Genomic DNA, 17,032 nt, shown 5'->3' on the forward strand with positions numbered 1-17,032 from the left:
CCTTGCCAACTATATTAATGGAAGGCTTAGTGTTAGTGGAAACTAAATCAACTAACAATCCTCACATAATGTAGAATGGACATCCACCACTCAATTTCACCTAATTACACAATTTCTCAACCAAGAGTTTGTAAAACTAGACAAAAATCAAACCAAGCATTTTATCAAAGACTTGGAAGGTATAAAAGAGGAGCATGGTAAAATAACAAGAGATAATAAAATCTACAACTACCAATTACAAGAAAACAATAATAACAACTAAATTAAATATTGAGAAACATAAAACATAAATTGTATTAATTAAAATTAAAAGTAACAGAGTGTCATAAACATAGAAGAACAAAAGAAAGGAAATAACAAATAGGAGTAAAGAAATAAGGTGCAAGAACAACAAATGGCAAAGAAAATTAAATGAAAACAAGAATTAAACCTAAGTCTAAGAGAGATCTAACCTAATCTACCCTAATTCTAGAGAGAAGGGAGAGCTTCCCTCTCTAGAATATAACCTAAATCATGTTTCTAATTTACCATAATTGCTCTCCACTTGACATGGAGTGATGCCCCTTTGATATAGCACTCAATCAGCTTCAGAAAGTCCAAAACTGGGCTCTGGAGGCCCAGAAATCGCCCCCAGCATTTTCCTTTAAGTGAGTCACGCATACTGAGTCGTGCGTATGCACACGTGCTAAATTTTCTTCTATTGCGTACGCACAGGATGTGGTGCGTATGCACACATGGCTGTGTGCTCCTCCTTTGATTTCTTCATGTTTTCTCCCTATTGCATGCTTTTCCTCCACTCTCATTAAGCCATTCTAACCTATTATACCTAAAATTACTCATCAAAAACATCAAGGCATCGAATGGAATAAAAGTGGAATAAAATTAGTTAAATTAAGCACAAAATATTATGTTTTCACAATTAAGCTCAATTTAGGGAGAGAATACAAAAGTATTATATTTGTGTGAATAAATGTGGTTTTATGTAAAGAATTCAGTCAAATCAATCCAAAATTTATCGTCAAATATGGATTCATCAATTTCTACAGACTTAAACAATAGCATGTCCTCATACTAATATAATCAAAGGAGAAGGATCAAAGGGCAAGCAAGTTATTTAATGCAATTAACTACATGCAAAAACCTAGGCTAAATGTTGTATATATATATTTATACTATGGTCTCTATTGAGTTTGGAAAAAACAAATAATGGAATGTCAATCAATCCAAAATAAAACCTTAGGGCTAAGGTATAGAAAATATAGCAATATGATCAATGTCCAAAGATTTTATTTGAAATTTTCAAAAACTAACAAGCAAGTTGCAAGAAGATATAGGATAAGAGATGGAACATAGAATTGAACAACTGAACTCCTCACCAGATGTGTTTACACTCTAATCGCTCAATGCTTAGGGTTTAAATCACTCAATTTTCCTTTAATCATGTTTTATAGTATTTGCTAGTCATCTAACAATCAACAAATACTTGATGTATGAATGTAAATATCATGAGGTCTTTGGAGGGTTGTAATGGGACTAGGGTTAAGGTAGGATTAATATGGTTAAGAGGACTTAGTAAATTGGATCTTTGATTAGCCCAAGTATCCCACCTAATCTTATATTAACCTATGTACACAAAAGAAGAGAACCTAACTTCCCATTCATCTTCCTTTTCACATTCACTCGTGCATCTTCTTTCTAATTCACATACATATGCATCCTTTATTTACATTATTATTATCATTTTTTTGGTCATCAAAGAGAGATGCATATGTTTTAAGTAATGAATGCATGAGTGTTTACCCATTTTTCCAAATTTCTCAATGAATACCCAAACTAGCTAACTAACTACCAATGTTTCCCACAAATTCCCCCCACACTTGAATAACACATACTACTCAACCCAAGCTAATAAAAGATACAATTAATGGACATTAATGGTTCTTCGCTTAGGACAAAAAATGGGCTTAAAATTAGAATAAAGGGGATTTAAAAGGCTCAAAATTAGGTTAAAATGGTAAATGTAAGGGTTGGCCATACAGGTTAGTGAGTTCAATTTAAAAAAAAAGGCCTCAATCATACTAAATGCATTCAAACACCAAATATAGGACATAAAGACTCAAACAAATCTAAGACCACAATTATAAAGGAGTATATCACACAAAAACAAAATTTGTGGTTGAAAATGTGCAACCACACAATTAAAGCTCAAATCTCACTTGGTGTTTTGTTCAAGCTCTTCTCTATGTTCCAAAAAAATTATTTCAAGCAAGTTGACAAACAAGTTTTCAAATCAAATCAATGGAACGCCCTAAAAGGGATTTTTTTTTGAAAATTTTTTGTTGTTTTACCAAATTTATTTACTATACCATGCAAATGCAAATATTTACTATCATAAAACTACAAGCAAGCTAAGATATATTCAAGAAAACTAAACAAAATGCAATGTAATGAGATACTAACACATATTCATATAACATTAAAACAAGAAAATAGTGCAAAGTATTGAGAAAGAGAAATTTACGCCCCAAAATTGCGGATCCTTCCCCACACTTAAACGTTGCACGGTCCTCCGTGCATGCACATAATCCGGGGGTGAAGAACTATGAGGCTCCACCTTCAGCTGGTGGGCATTGGGGCTCGGGCTGCATGGATAAAACAATTAAAGAAGCATTGAGGAAGAGTTCATATGAGGGTGGTATGATCAAAGATAATGTGTATATTCTAAGTGTGCAAGGTTTAGAACAAACACATTGGTCGGGTGAAAAAAGGCAACCACACAATCAAAAAGAAATACCATGTGTTCCTCAATTAAGTGGCCTAGGTTGTAAGTAGAGAATACGTGAGAGATAAGGTACAAATAAACCTAGGTAACCACAACTAAAGTGAATTGAATATATGAGATATTGGATATTGAAATTGTGCAAGTGAAAGCGCAAAATGAATGTAAAATGGCACAATCAACAATAACCAATTCCATGATGAAAGAAAACTACTTGCTCATCCTTAAACATAAAGAAATAGTCACATGGTAAAGGTACTTTTTGCAAAAAGCGATAAGCTTGATAAGAATTAAGTTAAGTCATTCAAACAAATGCAAAGCATTAAAAAGAAACAAGTATCTTGTTATGTGATTATACTGATTTAGAAATCATGGTGAACAAGAAATTTGATTCAATTCACTAAAGTAAAAGTGCACAATTCATAATTAAGTTGCCAAACAAGTATATAATTTAATGCATATGGTAGCTACAACATATGAATCAAACTCACAATTCATTCAGGAAATCAAACAAACACTTAATGCTCAGTGCACATATTCATTAAACCAAAATTCAAGCAAGAAGCAACCCAATCAACATCATTCAACTACTTGCAATTTATTGAATTTAGAAACAAGTAAATGAAAAGTAATATAATTGCTAAAACAAAAATGAAATGCTAACAAAACTAACAAGAATAAGTAGAAAATAGGGCAAGAGTAAGAGAAGAGAGGGGTGGAGGGGGGTGGAAGTGCGTTACGGCTTAATTCAAAGTAAAACGAAAATTTTGCCCAAAACAGCACTTGTGGGTATGCACAAACATGTGTGTGCATGCACACTAGGTGAAACAGGGGAAGTGAGCGGACGCATAAGGGTGTGAAAACGCTCTGACAAGAGAGGAGATTAAAAAGTGTGCGTACACACAATGGTGTGCGTATGCAGAGAAGACTCTTCTTTTTTTTAACATGGGGCAGGGTCATGTGTGCGTGCGCACACATTTCTATGCACACGCACAGTGGCAAATTTTGTCAGGGGTTCATGTGCACAGACTGTGCTAGCGCTCCCAACAGAGGGGGTGTAAGAGAGTGTGCGTATGCACAAGGGGGTACATACGCATACAGCGCGCAAAAAGAAGGTTGCGTGCGTGCGCACAAGATCGTGTGCACGCACAAAACGCAAAACAAAGGGAGATGCATGCGCATAGGTGGGTGCGCACGCACAGTGCCCTATTTTTCCAAAGATTTTTCTTCATATTCCAAGGCAATAAGCCTTAGCTCAACAAAAGCTCAACCCCAAAACATTCAAAAACCCATAAATTCATGATCCATACAGAAATTAACCTAACAAATCTCAAAATTAAACTAATTCTATGCTTACTAAAATAAGCAAACTGCAATAAAGTTAAATTATAAATAAAAAGAGAAGGTAAGAACAATGTTACCATGGTGGGGTGTTTTCCACCTAGCACTTTTATTTAGAGTCCTTAAGTTGGACTTATGGAGAGCTCTAATCACGGAGTTTCCTAGCTTTGATTGTACCAAGCTTTGTTGGAGTTTCCAACAAGCTATGAGCTCCCAAAATCAAACTCCTACACAAACAAAACCAAGAAAACAAACAAAAAGCAAGATATTCACATATTAACATATTCACAATAGCCAATAATATAACACCATCATAATTCCCTGGCAACGGCACCAAAAAATTAACGAGTAAGAATTAATGTTGATCTAGAATTTCACATAAATATAAAATCTCGTTGCAAGCATAGTCTAGACCAACAATTAACTCTCAATCAAATTTTAAATCAAAGATGTCACAATCAATACAAAATAACAGGGAGGTTTTAAGTCCTGGGTCATCTTCCCTATGAGTTGCAATGAAATGATCAATTATTGGCTATGAGGGATTTGGGGGTTTTGATTATAAGAGGCAAGCAATTAAAATGGCAAGTGATTAAATGAAAAACAAGTAAAAGCAATGAAAATAGAAATTAAATGGCAAAAAGTGCTATTGGCAAGAATTGGGGAATTAAGCATTTCTATCCTAGTTATGGACCACAAACATTGTAATTGTGTAGAATTAATCCCAATTAGTCAATCTTAACATCCAGAATTAGTCAAAATGGCATAATTGATCTCAATCCACAAATCCTAGCCAACTCTATTAATGGAAGGCTTAGTGTTAGTGGAAACCAAATCAACTAACAATCCTCACACAATGTAGAATGGATATCCACCACTCAAGTTTACCAAATTACCCAATTTTCCAACTAAGAGTGTGAAAAACTAGGCAATAATCCAACCAAGCATTTTATCAAAGACTTGGAAGGTATAAAAGAGGAGCATGGTAAAATAACAAGAGATAATAAAATCTACAACTACCAATTGTAAGAAAACAATAATAATAACTAAATTAAACAGTAAGAAACATAAAACATGAATTATATTAATTAAAATCAAAAGTAACAAAGTGTCATAAAAATAAAAGAACAAAAGAAAGGAAATAACAAATAAGAGTAAAGAACAAAGGTGCAAGAATAATAAATGGCAAGGAAAATTAAATGATAACAAGAATTAAACCTAAATATAAGAGAGATCTAACCTAAAGCATGTTTTTAATCTACCCTAATTGCTCTCCACTTTACATGGAGTGATGCCCCTTTGATATAGCACTCAATCAGCTTCAGAAAGTCAAAAATTGGGCTCTGGAGGCCCAGAAATCGCCCCCAGCATTTTTCTTTAAGTGAGTCACGTCCGCTGAGTCGTGCATACGCACACGTGCTGAATTTTCCTCTTGTGCGTACGCACAGGATGTTGTGTGTACGCACACATGGCTATGTGCTCCTCCTTTGATTTTTTCATGTTTTCTCCCTATTGTATGCTTCTCCTACACTCTCATCAAGCCATTCCAACCTATTATACCTGAAATTACTCGTCAAAAACATCAAGGCATCGAATGGAATGAAAGTGGAATAAAATTGGTTAAATTAAGCACAAAATAGCATGTTTTCACAATTAAGTTCAATTTAGGGAAAGAACACAAAAGTATGCTATTTGAATGAATAAATGTGGTTTTATCGTCAAATATGGATTCATCAAGGCTCTACAACATTAGATTCCCATGGGCATTCAACATCTCCTAAATCTTCAACCACTTCTTCTTTTTTAACAATTTCTGGTTCCTCCACTTGTTCTAATATAAAATTCCACTCCTCATCCTTCACTTTAGTTTCTAACCTCTCTTTCATACTCCGCTCTTCATTTGATTTTCCACATGTGGCCATGGGGGTGCTTTGAGTGCTTAAGCATTGGGAGACAAAGTTGGTTACTACCTCATCAAGGTAGCCATGAGTTGTTCTTGTCTTCTTTGAGCTTCATGTCGCTCTTGAAGAAATAAAATGAGAGTGTCATCCATAAGTGTTTAAGGTGGAAGGAGGGGTTCATTGCTTGGGAGAAAGGATTCATAATAGGAAGGTGGTTCATCTTGGTGAGCATATAGAGGTGGTGTATATAGAGGTAGAGGTTCTTGGGAGTATTGATGTTAGAATTGTGGTGGCTCTAAGTATGGTTCATATGGCTCATATTATTGTTGGTATGGTGGATATAAGTTAGGATCATATGGAGGTATTTTGTTGTATGAGGCTTGTGAATAAGGTTGAGAACAATAAGAGGGGTTCAAAGGCATATGGTGGTGGTGGTTGTTAATTACAAGGAGGTCCACCATGTCCATTAGATTGGTATGCACCATGGAATGGTGCATGCTCATATTATGCCAAAGGAGGTTGTTGCCATGAACATTGTTCAAATGCTTAAGACTCCTCCCACCATTGATTTTCTCATTCTTGATGCATATCCTCATTGAAATTCCCATTTCCTACAACATAGTTAGAACCAAACTTATACCCAAAGTGGTGAGAATCCATAGTAGCAAGGGAAAATAAAGACAGAAACTAATAAGAAATAAAGAAAAGCAAAGTCCTATAACTAGCAAGAACTACCAAAGAAACAAAAGCAACAATTCACAATATTAACATATATACAATAACCAATAACAAGTTCATATTTGCAATTTTCCAGTGATGAGCGGATAATTTATACGCTTTTTGGCATTGTTTTTAAGTAGTTTTTAGTAGGATCTAGCTACTTTTAGGCATGTTTTTATTAGTTTTTATGCTAAATTCACATTTCTGGACTTTACTATGAGTTTGTGTATTTTTCTATAATTTCAGGTATTTTTTGGCTAAAATTGAGGGACCTGAGCAAAACTCTGAAAGAAGGCTGACAAAGGACTACTGATGCTGTTGGATTCTGACCTTCCTGCACTCGAAATGGATTTTCTGGTGCTACAGAACTCCAAATGGCGCGCTCTCAACGGCGTTGGAAAGTCGACATCCAGAGCTTTCAAGCAATATATAATAGTCTATACTTTATTTGAGATTAGATGATGTAAACTGACGCTCAACGCCAGTTCCATGCTGCATTCTGGAGTCAAACGCCAGAAACACATCACGAACCAGAGTTGAACGCCAAAAACATGTTACAACTTGGCGTTCAACTCCAAAAGAAGCCTCAGCTCGTGTAAAGATCAAGCTCAACCCAAACACACACCAAGTGGGCCCCGGAAGTAGATTTATGCATCAATTACTTACTTCTGTAAACCTTAGTAGCTAGTTTAGTATAAATAGAATTTTTTACTAGTTTATTAGACGCTTTGGATTATCTAGTCTTGGACTATCTAGTTCTTTTGACCATTCGGTCTTTCATGGTGGCTGGCCATTCGGCTATGCCTGGACCTTCATCACTTATGTATTTTCAACGGTGGAGTTTCTACACACCATAGATTAAGGGTGTGGAGCTCTGCTATACCTCACGTTTTAATGCAATTACTACTATTTTCTATTCAATTCGATTTATTCTTGTTCTAAGATACCATTCGTACTTCAACCTAATGGATGTGATGATCCGTGACACTCATCATCATCCATCCTTATGAACGTGTGCCTGACAACTACTTCCGTTCTACAAGCGAGAGCTAGGATGCATATCTCTTGGATTCCTGATACACGACGCATGGTTGCCCCTCGCCTGACAACCGAGCCTTCCATCCCGTGAGATCAGAGTCTTTGAGGTATAAGCTAGAATTGATGGCGGCATTCATGAGAATCCGGAAAGTCTAAACCTTGTCTGTGGTATTCCGAGTAGGATTCTGAGATTGAATGACTGTGACGAGCTTCAAACTCGCGATTGTTGGCCATGATGACAAACGCAAAAGAATCAAGGGATTCTATTCCGACATGATCGAGAACCGACAGATGATTAGCTGTGCTGTGACAGAGCATTTGGACCTTTTTCACTGAGAGGATGGGATGTAGCCATTGACAACAGTGATGCCCTACATACAGCTTGCCATAGAAAGGAGTGACAAAGATTGGATAAAAGCAGTAGGAAAGCAGAGATTCAGAAGGAACACAGCACCTCCATACACTTATCTGAAATTCCCACCATTGAATTACATGAGTAACTCTATCTTTATTTTCTGCTTTATTATTTATTATTCGAAATCTCCATAACATTTATTATCCGCTTGACTGAGATTTACAAGATGACCATAGTTTGCTTCTTACCAACAATCTCCGTGGGATCGACCCTTACTCACGTAAGGTATTATTTGGATGACCCAATGCACTTGCTGGTTAGTTGTGTGGAGTTGTGACTAAGTGTGATTCACGTTTGAGAGCGCTACCAAGTTTTTGGCGCCATTGTTGATGATCACAATTTCGTGCACCAATTTTTTGGTGCCGTTGCCGGGGATTGTTCGAGTTTGGACAACTGACGGTTCATCTTGTTGCTCAGATTAGGAAATTTTCTTTTTTTTTGTTTTATTTTCGAAAAAAATTTTTCAAAAATCTTTCAAAAATTTATCACCTATTTTCAAAAAATTTTCAGAGTTTTCAAGAATGAATTCTAGAGTTTCATATAACATGTTTTAGCTTGGCTGGCTATTAAGCCATGTCTAATTCATAGGATTTTGATTCAGGACTTTGGATTCATTACTTTCTTTTTCCTATATGTTTTTCGAAAAATATAAAATAAAATACAAAAAAAATAATAATAAAATCATAAAAACCAAAAATGTTGTGTTTGTTTGAGTCTTGTGTCATGTTTTAAGTTTGGTGTCAATTGCATATTCATATTCTTCTTGCATTTTTTGAAAATTCATGCATTCATAGTGTTCTTCATGATCTTCAAGTTGTTCTTGGTAAGTCTTCTTGTTTGATCTTGATGTTTTCTTGTTTTGTGTCTTTTATTGTTTTTCATGTGCATTTTTGCATTCATATTTTCTAAGCATTAATGATTTCTAAGTTTGGTATCTTGCATGTTTTCCTTGCATAAAAAATTTTTCAAAAATATGTTCTTGATGTTCATCATGATCTTCAAAGTGTTCTTGGTGTTCATCTTGACATTCATAGTGTTCTTGCATGCATTAAGTGTTTTGATCCAAAATATTCATGTTTTGGGTCATATTTTTGTTTTTCTCTCTCCTCATTAAAAAATAAAAAAAATATATCTTTTCCTTTTTTCTCTCAAAATTTCGAAAATTTGGGTTGACTTAGTCAAAAAAATTTAAAATTAGCTGTTTCTTGTAAGTCAAGTCAAATTTTCAAATTTTAAAAATCTTATCTTTTCAAAACTTTTTCAAAAATCAAATCTTTTTCATTTTTATCTTATGATTTTTGAAAATTTAAAAATATTTTTCAAAAATCTTTTTCTTAATTTTATCTTTATTTTCAAAAATTATGCTAACAATTAATATGATTGATTCAAAAATTTGAAGTTTGTTACTTTTTTGTTAAGAAAGGTTCAATCTTTAAATTCTAGAATCATATCTTTTAGTTTCTTATTAGTCAAGTAATTCATTTTAATTTTAAAAATTAAATCTTTTCCAATCATATCTTTTTAATCATATCTTTTTCAAAATTTTATCTTTTTAAAAAATTTGATTTCAAAATATCTTCTTATCTTCTTATCTTTTCAAATTTGACTTTCAAATCTTTTTCAACTAACAATTTGACTTTTTGTTTATTTCTTATCTTTTTCAAAACCACCTAACAACTTTTCTCTCTCTAATTTTCGAAAATACCTCCCTCTTTTTCAAAAATTTTTTTTTTAATTGATTAATTGTTTTAAATTTTAATTTTAATTTTATTTCTTATCTTAATTTTTGAAAATCATTAACTCCTTTTCAAAATCATTTTCGAAAATTTTTCCCTCTCTCATCTTATTCTATTTATTCATTCATTTACTAACACTTCTCTTCATCTCAAATCACTGCCCTTATCCTCACCCTTGTGTTTGGATTCTCCTTTCTTTATCCCTTTTCTTCTTCTACTAATAATAAGGAACCTCTTTACTGTGACATAGACGATTCCTCTTCTTTTTCTGTTCTCTTCTCTTTCATATGAGCAGGAGTAAGGAAAAAGGTACTCTTGTTGAAGCTGATGCAGAACCTGAAAGGACTCTGAAGAGGAAACTAAGATAAGCTAAATTACAACAATCCAGAGACAACCTTGCTGAAATTTTCGAACAAGAAAAGGAGATGGCAGCCGAACCCAACAACAATAATTCAAGGAGAATGCTTGGTGATTATACTACACCTACTTCCAAGTTTGATGGAAGAATCATCTCAATTCCTGCCATTGGAGCAAACAATTTTGAGCTGAAACCTCAATTACTTGCTCTAATGCAACAAAAATGCAAGTTTCATGGACTTCCATCAGAAGATCCCTACCAGTTTTTAACTGCGTTCTTGCAGATCTGTGAGACTGTTAAGACTAATGGAGTAGATCCTGAAGTCTACAGGCTCATGCTTTTCCCTTTTGCTATAAAAGACAAAGCTAGAGCATGGTTGGACTCTCAACCTAAAGATAGCCTGGACTCCTGGGATACGCTGGTCACGGCCTTCTAGGCTATGTTCTTTCCGCCTCAAAAGCTGAGCAAGCTTAGAGTGGATGTTCAGACCTTTAAACAAAAAGATGGTGAATCCCTCTATGAAGCTTGGGAGAGATACAAGCAGATGACCAAAAGATGTCCTTATGACATGTTTTCAGAACGGACCATGATAGATATATTCTATTATGGTCTATCTGAGTTTTCTAAGATGTCATTGGACCATTCTGCAGGTGGAGCCATTCACCTAAAGAAAACGCCTGTAGAAGCTCAAGAACTTATTGACATCGTTGCAAATAACTAGTTCATGTACACTTCTGAGAGGAATTCCGTGAATAATGGGACGCCTTAAAGGAAGGGAGTTCTTGAAATTGATGCTCTGAATGCCATTTTGGTTCAGAACAAAATGTTGACTCAGCAAGTCAACATGATTTCTCAAAGTCTGAATGGATGGCAAAATGCATCCAACAATACTAAAGAGGCATTAATAATGGGTGAACCTTATGGAAACACCTATAATTCATCATGGAAAAATCATCCAAATTTCTCATGGAAGGATCAACAAAAGCCTCAACAAGGCTTTAATAATGCTGGAAGAAATAGGCTCAGCAACATCAAGCCTTATCCATCATTTTCTCAGCATTAGACAGAGAATTATGAATAGAATACCTCTAACTTAGCAAATTTAGTCTCTGATCTGTCTAAGGCCACTTTAAGTTTCATGAATGAAACAAGGTCCTCCATCAAAAATATGGAGGCACAAGTGGGCCAGCTGAGTAAGAAAATCACTGAAACCCCTCCTAGTACTCTCCCAAGCAATACTGAAGAGAATCCAAAAAGAGAGTGCAAGGCCATTGATATAGTCAATATGGCCGAACCTAGAGAGAAAGGAGAGGACGTGAATCCCAATAAGGAATACCTCATGGGACGTCTCTCAAGCAAGAAGGAGTTGCCTATTGAGGACTGATGAGCGGATATTTTATACGCTTTATGGGGGTAATTTCATGTAGATTTTAGTATGTTTTAATTAGTTTTTAGTAGAATATTATTAGTTTTTAGGCAAAAATCATATTTCTGGACTTTACTATGAGTTTGTGTGTTTTTCTGTGATTTCAGGTATTTTTCTGACTGAAATTGATGGAGTTGAGCAAAAATCTGAGTTAGGCTGAAAAAGGACTGCTGATGCTGTTGGATCCTGACCTCCCTGCACTCGGAATGGGTTTTTTGGAGCTACAGGCGTTCAATTGGTGCGCTCTCAACGGCGTTGGAAAGTAGACATCCAGGGCTTTCTAGCAATATATAATAGTCCATACTTTGCATGAAGATAGACGATGTAACTTGGCGTTGAACGCCAAGTACATGCTGCTGTCTGGAGTTAAACGCCAGAAACACGTCATGATCCGGAGTTGAACGCCCAAAACACATCATAACTTGGAGTTCAACTCCAAGAAAAGCCTCAGCTTGTGGATAGCTTTAGTCTCAGCCCCAGCACACACCAAGTGGACCCCAGAAGTGGATTTCTGCACCAATTATCTTAGTTCACTCATATTCTGTAAACCTAGGTTACTAGTTTACTATTTAAACAACTTTTAGAGACTTATCTTGTACCTGATGACATTTTCAGATCTGAATTACATACTTTTTGACGGCATGAGTCTCTAAACTCCATTGTTGGGGGTGAGGAGCTCTGCAGCGTCTCGATGAACTAATGCAATTGTTTCTATTTCACTCAAATGTGTGCATGGTCCGATCTAAGATGTTTATTCGTGCTTAATTATGAAAGAGGTGATGATCCGTGACATTCATCACCTCCCTCAATCCATGAACGTGTGCCTGACAAACACCTCCGCTCTACATCAGACTGAATGAGCTTCTCTTAGATTTCTTAATCAGAATCTCCGCGGTATAAGCTAGAATTGATGGCGGCCACTCTTGAGGATCTGGAAGGTCTAAACCTTGTCTGTGGTATTCCGAGTAGGATTCAAGGATTGAATGGCTGTGACGCGCTTCAAACTCGCGATTGCTGGGCGTGATGACAAACGCAAAAGGATCAATGGATCCTATTCCAACATGATCGAGAACCGACAGCTGATTAGCCGTGCTGTGACAGAGCATCTGGAATGTTTTCACTGATAGGATGGGAAGTAGCCACTGACAATGGTGACACCCTACATACAGCTTGCCGTAGACGTGCTTTACAAATAATTGAGTTGAATATTACATTGCAGAAATTCAGAGGACAAGGCATCTCCAAAACTCCAACATATTTCCCATTACTGCACAACAAGTAACGATTTTATTCTCTTTTATTTTTCCAATCTAATAATTCCAACTGATAATTTTGATTGACATCCTGACTAAGAATAATAAAATAAATATAGCTTGCTTTAAACCAACAGTCTCCGTGGGATTCGACCCTTACTCACGTAAGGTATTACTTGGACGACCCAGTGCACTTGCTGGTTAGTTGTGCGGATTGCAAAAAGTGTTATTGCAATTTCGTGCACCAAGTTTTTGGCGCCGTTGCCGGGGATTGTTCCAGTTTGAACAAACTAAAGGTTTATTTTATTTCTTAGATTAGGAATAATTTATTTTTGTTGCCACAGAGTCATTAAATCTTTAGTCCTTTATTCCCTTTTCAAAAAGAATTTTTCAAAATTATTATTTTTATCCATCAATTTTCAATTTTTTTTCGTGAGTTTAGTGTCTTGTTTTAAGTTTGGTGTTAATTGTATATTTTACATTTTTCTTGAAATTTTTGAACTTGTGTTTTTTATTCTTCATTGATCTTCAAGTTGTTCTTGTTTATTTTGCTTGTTTGATCTTGAGTTTTTCTTGTTTTGTGTCTCTTCTTGTTTTTCTTATGCTTTTTCAAAATATTAACCTTCGAAAATTATACTTTTTTCCATAAATATAATACATCTTTAAAATCAACACTGAAGTTACTGCCCAATTGGCTGGAGCATTAGGAGTTGTTCTTGATAATTGGGTATCTTCTTTAAAATCTTTCTCAAAAAATAATTTTTCTTTATTGAATCTTGTGCCAAACTCTAAGTTTGGTGTTTTCTTGTTAAGTTTTCTTTAATTTTCGAAAATTTGTCCTGGTTTTCAAAAAATTTTAAGTTTGGTGTTCTCTCTTTTGTTCTTGGTGTTCTTGTGAATCTTCAAGGTGTTCTTGAGTCTTTCTTGTGCTTTGATCTTAAAATTTTTAAGTTTGGTGTTCCTTGGTGTTTTCCCTCCAAAAATTTTCAAAAATAAGGAGCATTGGATCTAAAAATTTTAAGTCTTGTGTCTTTTGTGTGTTTTTCTCTTTCATCATAAAATTCAAAATTCAAAAATATATCTTTCTTAACTAATTTTAAACTACTTTTTTCAAAATTTTTATATAAAAATTCAGATTTCAATTTCAAAATATTTTCAATTTCTTTTGTTTATTTTGTTTTTATTTTATTTTATAAAATAAATTTTTATAAAATAAATAATATCAACATACATATCATCTCCTTTATTCCATCATGGAATTAAGTGGGAATGAACAGTCCAGGAGGACTCTGGGGTCATATGCTAACCCCACTACTGCTTCATATAGGAGTAGTGTCTGTATACCCTCCATTGGAGTTAGTAGCTTTGAGTTGAACCCTCAGCTCATTATCATGGTGCAGCAAAACTGCCAGTATTCTGGTCTTCCACATGAAGAACCTACAGAGTTTCTGGCACAATTTTTACAAATTGCTGACACAGTACATGATAAGGAAGTAGATCAGGATGTCTACAGATTATTACTATTTCCATTTGCTGTAAAAGATCAAGCTAAGAGGTGGTTAAATAACCAGCCTAAGAACAGCATAAAAACATGGAAACAGCTGTCAGAAAAATTCCTGAATCACTATTTCCCTCCAAAATGGATGACACAGCTAAGGCTAAGCATCCAAGGCTTCAAACAAGGAGATAATGAATCCCTTTATGATGCCTGGGAGAGATACAGAGAGATGCTAAGAAAATGCCCCTCTGAAATGTTTTCAGAGTGGGTGCAATTAGACATCTTCTACTATGGACTTACAGAAAAAGCTCAGATTTCTCTAGACCACTCAGCTGGTGGATCTATTCATATGAGAAAAACAATTGAAGAAGCTCAAGAGCTTATTGATACAGTTGCCAGAAATCAGCATCTGTACCTAAGCAGTGAATCTTCCATGAAAGAAGAAGCTAAAACAGTAACTGCTGAACTCAGTCCTGTAGATCAGGCTAATGAATTCAATCAGCAATTAGACTTTCTAACCCAGCAGCTAGCCGAATTTAAAGAAATACTACAGGAAACAAGAATGGCTAACAGGAATATGGAAGTACAGTTAAAGCAAACAGAAAAGCAACTGTCAAAATAAATAGCAGAAGAATGCCAAGCAGTTTAATTAAGAAGTGGGAAAACATTAAATACCTCACTTCAAAGCAGCAGGAAGCTAAGAAATGAACAAATGGCCAATCAAAATCCCTCTGAGGACAATTAGAGCCCAATACTGGCGCTGAACGCCCAGACCATGCTCATTCCTGGCGTTCAACGCCAGAAACAAGCATGAATCCGGCGTTGAACGCCCAAAGGGAGCATAGTTCTGGCGTTCAGATGCCAGTGACAAATAAGGAGTTGGCGTTTAACGCCACTCCAGCTTCCACCCCTGGCATTCAAACTCCAGTGGGAAATCAGTCACATACAAGTGCTGATAACAACCCTTCTAAAAAGGCTTCCCAACCCACTTCTACAGGCAATAAACCTGCAGCAACTAAGGTTGAGGAATACAAAGCCAAAATGCCTTATCCTCAAAAACTCCGCCAAGTGGAACAGGATAAGCAATTTGCCCGCTTTGCAAACTATCTCAGGACTCTTGAAATAAAGATTCCGTTTGCAGAAGCACTTGAGCAAATACCCTCTTATGCTAAGTTCATGAAAGAGATCTTAAGTCATAAGAAGGATTGGAGGGAGACTGAAAAAGTTTACCTCACTGAAGAATGCAGTGCAGTCATTCTAAAAAGCTTACCTGAGAAGCTTAAAGATCCCGGGAGCTTTATGATACCATGCACATTAGAGGATACTTGTACCAAGCAAGCTTTATGTGATCTCGGGGCAAGTATCAACCTAATAGCTGCATCTACTATCAGAAAGCTTGGTTTGACTAAAGAAATCAAACCAACCAGGATATGTCTTCAACTTGCTGATGGCTCCATTAAATACCCATCAGGCGTGATTGAAGACATGATTGTCAAGGTTGGGCCATTTGCCTTTCCTACTGACTTTGTGGTGCTGGAAATGGAGGAGCACAAGAGTGCAACTCTCATTCTAGGAAGACCTTTCCTAGCAACTGGCCGAACCCTCATTGATGTCCAAAAAGGGGAAGTAACCTTGAGAGTCAATGAGGAGGAGTTTAAGTTGAATGTTGTCAAAGCCATGCAACATCCAGACACCCCAAATGACTGCATGAGTGTTGATACTATTGACTCTCTGGTAAGAGAGGTCAACATGGCTGAGAGTCTCGAATCAGAGCTAGAGGACATCTTTAAAGATGTTCAGCCTGATTTGGAGCAATAAGAGAAAATAATAGAACCTCTGAAAATCCCTCAAGAAGAGGAGAAACCTCCAAAACCCGAACTCAAACCATTACCACCATCCCTGAAATATGCATTTCTGGGAGAAGGTGATACCTTTCCTGTAATCATTAGCTCTACCTTAGAGCCACAGGAAGAGGAAGCACTAATTCAAGTGCTAAGGACACACAAGACAGCTCTTGGGTGGTCCATCAGTGATCTCAAGGGCATTAGCCCAGCCAGATGCATGCACAAGATCTTACTGGGGGATGACGCCAAGCCATTGGTTCAACCACAAAGGCGGCTGAATCCAGCCATGAAAGAAGTGGTGCAGAAAGAGGTCACTAAATTACTAGAGGCTGGGATTATTTATCCTATTTCTTACAGCCCCTTGGTGAGCCTTGTCCAAGTTGTCCCTAAGAAAGGTGGCATGACAGTGGTTCATAATGAAAAAAATGAACTGGTTCCTACAAGAACAGTTACAGGGTGGCGTATGTGTATTGATTATAGAAGGCTCAATACAGCCACCAGAAAGGATCATTTTCCTTTACCATTCATAGACCAGATGCTAGAAAGACTAGCAGGTCATGAATACTACTGCTTCCTGGATGGATATTCAGGGTTATAATCAAATTGCAATAGATCCAAAAGATCAAGAGAAAACGGCATTCACATGTCCATCTGGAGTATTTGCATACAGAAGGATGCCATTTGGTCTGTGCAATGCACCTGCAACCTTTTAGAGGTGCATGC

General features: G+C 36.1%; 1 non-coding gene across 1 annotated transcript; it reads right to left on the reverse strand.

Moving 5' to 3' along the window:
• Window positions 1-10,754: 10,754 nt before the first annotated feature.
• On the reverse strand, window positions 10,755-10,858 carry LOC112719360 (small nucleolar RNA R71). Its single transcript, XR_003161664.1, has one exon. It is a non-coding gene; the product is annotated as a small nucleolar RNA R71 (small nucleolar RNA).
• Window positions 10,859-17,032: the final 6,174 nt, after the last annotated feature.

This window comes from Arachis hypogaea, chromosome 10 (assembly GCF_003086295.3).
Source record: "Arachis hypogaea cultivar Tifrunner chromosome 10, arahy.Tifrunner.gnm2.J5K5, whole genome shotgun sequence".
In the NCBI taxonomy this organism is placed as follows: Eukaryota; Viridiplantae; Streptophyta; class Magnoliopsida; order Fabales; family Fabaceae; genus Arachis; species Arachis hypogaea.